The sequence below is a fragment of the Lissotriton vulgaris genome, chromosome 2_1 (genome assembly GCF_964263255.1).
Source record: "Lissotriton vulgaris chromosome 2_1, aLisVul1.2, whole genome shotgun sequence".
Taxonomy (NCBI): domain Eukaryota; kingdom Metazoa; phylum Chordata; class Amphibia; order Caudata; family Salamandridae; genus Lissotriton; species Lissotriton vulgaris.
In genome coordinates, this window is record NC_141687.1 from 187,013,299 (window position 1) to 187,018,988 (window position 5,690).

Consider the following 5,690-nt stretch of genomic DNA (forward strand, 5'->3'; position numbering starts at 1 on the left):
GGGAGCCGTAGCTCGGGTGTTCACTCTTTAGTGTGTTTATGTTGTCCGATACGAACCGGAGGAAATGCATCGGCTGATGCATGCCAGTTCAGGGGCAGTGTGGTTCGTCCCGCGGAACTTTGCGGCAGGTCGCTGCTAGTTGCCGTGAAGCTTGTGGTTTACAGAAGGTACTTTTTGGGATATTAGAGAGCAGCGTAGTGTTGTAGGGCTCTACACGTTACCGTGTGCCAGGCAAAGATTGTTGTACCGGAGCAGAGTGGTGGTCGCAACTACCCGCTGCCGGATAGGTGTATTGTTTATTAAAACCGCAGGAAAAGCGGAGCGTAGTGGTGGTCGCAACCACACGTTACCGTTTAATCAAAGCTTTGTTTCTCACGATAAGGATTAGAGGTGGACATGAACTCTGTTGCCTTCCTATGTTGTGGAGTATAATTCAAGTCGTCCTAGGAGTGGAACAAAATACACCTAATCTGAGTGCTTACAGAGAGACATATCTCTAACTCTTTTTAAAGGTTGTAAAGAATACAGGGGAGTGAACTATTCAAGGGTCAAAGTGAAGAAACTTACAGTGTATAAAAGGGTCATGACAAAGTCCATCTCCACATTATATGGTGTGTACATGTATGGGTTTTGAGCTAGAATGGTGTTATACTAATCTATGAAGTGGGTTAACCAGTGTGTTTTGTTGCAGGAAGCTGGACTAGGCCTATCTTATATTGGTTGGAGGAATGAGTACAGCCCTATAAGGTATTATAGTTCTAGCGAGAAATATCGAGAGTAGAATTGTATGTAGTGCAGTAATTATAATGCCTTATGCTTTGTCATTTCAGATCCCTTGTCCCTGCTGACCCTTTTCCTTCCCCAGTCTTTCTTCATTATTTATCCCTCGCCTGATGGTTTGAACACCCTGTGTGTACATTCAGGGTGTTGGTAACATCGGGAGGTGGACCCCTTTGTTCATCAGTTGAATCCTGCGAGGCGGGCCCTGACAATGTGTGTGCTAAGTGTGGGTTTCCTTTCCATTGTCCGAATTCTCGGATTTGTCCGGCTAAAAATGCCTCATGCTGGATGTGTGGCAAGCAAGGGCACTTTGCTAGAATGTGTTGTATCTGAGGGAATGTCGTCCTAGTGGTAGACAAAGATGACTCTGAGGATTGTGTCGATCCTGTGGTGGATCTTATTCTTGATGGTAAGTGTGTACAAATTTTGGTGGATTCGGGAGCTAGCATGAAGATGGTCACTGAGGAACTGCTTGAGAGTAAATGGGCGAACAAACTTCTTCAACCAACAGATAGGAGTCCCGTTTCATATGAAGGCACGAAGATTGACTTCAGAGGTTTTTTTGAGACTACTCTTGTATTCAAGCATAGATCCATTCAGGGAAAGGTCTATGTCGCAAGACAGTGTTTCAATATTTTGGAATGGTACCACCATGGTCTGTTTGGAATGACTCTTAGGCCTGGGTCGTCTGTACAAGTGTCGGTGGTGGGTGATTCTCTACAAAGTGAAAGTTTTTCTACTTGGGCCCACAAATTGGAGAATGTGTTTGCTGATAATTTGAGATGCATTAAAGGGTTCAAATATTTGATCAAAGTAAAAGGACATGCTGTGCCTGTCAAGCAGAAGCTTAGGAATGTGCCGTTTAGTGTCAGGGAAGATTTGTCTCTAGAGCTGAGAAGGATGTGTGAATCAGGTGTCATTGAACCCATTGAGTTGTCTCTTTGGTTGTCTCCATTGGTGGTTGCATGCAAGAAGAATGGAAATTTGAGAGTATGCATTGACTTTCGCAGTATGAACAAAGAAATTTGGATTGACTCTCACCCCTTACTAGCCTTGATTACATTCTTTCTAAGTTCTCTGGTGACAAGATTTTTTCTAAAATAGATCTTGCATCTGCCTACCACCAGCTGGATTTGGATCCCTCATGCAAACATCTCACTGCCTTCGTCTACCCTGGGGTACAATTCAATTTAGAAGGATGACTTTTGGGTTGGCTTCGGCAGTCTCTGTGTTTCTACTCGTAATGGAAAAAGTGTTGGAAGGTGTGAAGGACACAGTTGTATTTCAAGAAAACATCTTGGTTGCTGTTAATTGAAGAATGACGCGTGACCAAAATCTTAGTAAAGTTTTAAATAGATTGGAAGGAAAAGGGATAGTTGCCAACAAACTTTAGTGTGTTTTCGGAATTGAATCCATTTAATATTTGGGCTATCGCATTTCTGGTGAAGTTATTGAACCAAGAGATGGTCTCATTGAGGCCATTCAGAATGCTCAGTGTCCTACCACCAAGGAACATGTTTTCTTGTTTTTGGGTGTGTGGGAATTTTACACCAAATTTATCTCAAATGTTGCGCCAAAACTGTACATTTAAGGGCTTCCTCAAGAGGAAGGTCTCTTTTGTTTCAGATCAATTGTGCCAGGAAGAATTTCTGCATAGGAAACAAGAACTTCCCTCTTGTGGGATTCTTACCCCTTTTGATCCTCATATACAGTGTGTTGTGTCTGTTGATGCCAGTTTGGATGGTTTGGGTGGTACGATCTCTCAGTTCAAGCAGGGCAAGGAATACACTGTTGGATTTGCTTTTGTGCTTTATGACAGAGTGAGAGAAAATATTCTGTCATCGAGATGGAGTTGTTGGCGTGTTGTTGGGCCTTGGAGAGGTTTAAGTGCTTTTTCTGGGGGACGACATCTAAATTTACGGAACAGGAGTAGTTTTGTGCGATGGAGTCTGAATCTATTCTTAAGAAAGTGAAAAGTCACATTGTCTTAGATTGGTTTTAAAGAAAAACACTTGGAAGGGGGACTTAGAACCTTTCTTAAAGATTGCTGATGAACTTACTTTGGAGGATGGTGGAATGATAACGAGTGGTGACAAAATTGTGCCCCATTTTGCCTTGAGATCTCGCATCATTGGTTAAGGGCTTGAAGGTCATCTTGGACAAACTAATACTAAAATGTGGATTGGCAGTGTGTATTGGTGGCCTTCTATGGATCGTCAAAAAAATGAAGTTGTTGGAGGGTGTGTAATGTGTACCAGAGATAAAATCATTAAGATTGTCAAATCTCCTGTCCAGAATGTAGAGCTGCCTGATGGTCCATGGGTGAAATTAGCTGTTGACTTTGTGGGTCCCTCCAATGTTCTTCCAAACAAGTACAAATTTGCCTTGGTTGTAGTTGATTATTTCAGCAAGTGGTGGGAGGTTCATTTAATTAAGCATGGGCTGAAAATTCGCGAAATCGCTGTAAAATCGCTGTAAATCCGTGAATCAGCGGGGACAAATTTTCAGCCAAGCACTTACAGGGTTACAGCAGCAGGTGCAAAAGTTGAAGCAAATTTTTTGTAACCTTTTACAAAAGGGTTACCAAGAAATTAACTTCAACTTGGGCACCTGCTGCTGTAAGCCTGTAAGTGCTTCCTGGCACCTCGTTGCCTACTTGCAACTATTCTCTGACCCTGCTCTGACCCTTGAAGCAGGGTCAGAGAATAGTTACAAGTAGGCAATGAGGCCCCTGTCAAGAAAATTAAACCTCAACAGGAAGCACTGACAGATATAAAAACAAGCATTTGCAATGCAATAGGTCTCGCATTAGGAAAGTTTGAGCTATTGGTCTTGTAAATGACAATTTTTTCTATTTATGTGTTGGTTTTGAAAATAGCTAAATTAATAGCTTTGTCATTTACAATGCCAATAGTTATAACTTTCGCAAATGTGACACCTATAGCATTTGTAATGCAACATGTTTTGTATTTACGTGACTTAGCTGTATTGATATTACAAATTACAATGGCTTTTAATTTTTTTAAATAATTAATACTTAAATAAAAGTGATTTTAATTTATAATGGCAATATCTTAAACTTTTGTAAATAACTTTTGTGAAGATTATGTTCAGTGTATTTTATTGTGACGAAAATCCAAGAACAGAAGTGAAATATTAACATCTTTTTGTGACATTTGTAATAAAGTTTGAAACATTGAGAGAACATATTTGAACCAGTTGTTGTTGAATGGTTGCGCAGATTGATGCTGGGGTGGCGCTGAATGGTGATGTGGTGGTGCTGAGTGGTGCTGTGGTGATGCTGAGGGGTGCTGTGGTGGTGCTGAGTGATACTGGGATGGTGCTGAGTGATGCTGGGGTGCTGAGTGGTTCTGTGGTGGTGCTAAGTGATGCTGTGGTGGTGCTGAGGGATGCTGCGGTTGTGCTGAGTGGTGCTGTGGTGGTGCTGAGTGATAATGTGGTGGTGCTGAGTGATGCTGTGGTGGTGCTGAGTGATGCTGTGGTGGCGCTGAGTGGTGCTGTGGTGGTGCTGAATGGTGCTGTGGTGGTGCTGAGTGGTGCTGTGGTGGTGCTGAGTGATAATGTGGTGGTGCTGAGTGATAATGTGGTGGTGCTGAGTGATGCTGGGGTAGCGCTGAGTGATGATGTGGTGATGCAGAGGGCAGAAAGGCACAGAAAGCAGTCTAACAAAGGGCAGATGGGCAGAAAAACAAGGGAAAAACGAGTCTAACAGAGGGTAGAAGGGCACAAAAAACCAGTCTAACAGAGGACAGAAGGGGAAAATGAGTCTAACAGAGGGCAGAAGGGCACAAAAAACTAGTCTAACGGGGCAGAAAGGCACAAAAACGAGTCTAACAGAGGGCCGAAGGGCACAAAAAACGAGTCTAACAGAGGGCAGAAGGGCACAACAACAAGGGAATAACAGAGGGCAGAAGGGCACAAAAACCGAGTCTAACAGAGGGCAGAAGGGCAGAAAAACAAGGGAAAAATTAGTCTAACAGAGGGCAGAAGGGCACAAAAAACGAGTCTAACAGGGGGCAGAAGGGCAGAAAATCAACGGTAAAATGAGTCTAAAAGAGGGCAGAAGGGCAGAAAAACAAGGGAAAAACGAGTCTAACAGAGGGCAGAAGGGCACAAAAAATGAGTCTAACAGGGGGCAGAATTAATCCCGCCCTGCATGTTTGTCCACGAAGATGCCACCTTTTTGTGCAATACCTCTACTCAACTGGAGTACTTTCTACTGTCTAATCAGTAAGTGCTCCCTCGTTGGCTAAATGTATAGGGGCAGATTTACAATAACTGGCGCATCCCCAGAGATGCACCAGTTACTGTGCGCAGCAGCTCCGCCACCCATGGTGCGCCGCATTTACAATGCGGCGCACCATGTGGCAAAAACGGCACAGATGCGTGCCGTAAAAGCAGCGCATTGCTGAAGCTGCGTCAAGCTTGCGACGCTGCTCCAGCAATGCTCTGGGGGCCCTATCTCCCCAATGCTGCATCAAGCCTTGCGCCTGAAGCAGGCGCAGGGTTTTGACGCAGCATTGGCCTAAAAGTGACTGAGTGAATTCCTGTAGATTTCACTCAGCCACTTTTAGGAGGCGTTCCTGCGCAGGAACGCCCTCCCCTGCGCCGGAACGCCTCCTGATGGTGCAGGGCTTTACAACGTGACGCATCTCTCAGATGCGTCACGTTGTTAATATCCAGCACCATGGCACATCTTTTGTGCTGCCGCTGCGTCACAAAAGGTCTCGATAGAGGATGGGAGTGGTGAACCAGAGGGTGGCAGTGATGAACCAGAGGGTGACAGTGATGAACCAGAGGGTGGCACGGGTGAACCAGAGGGAGACAGTGCTGAACCATAGGGTGGCAGGGGTGAACCATAGGGTGGCAGTGATGAACCAGATGGTGGC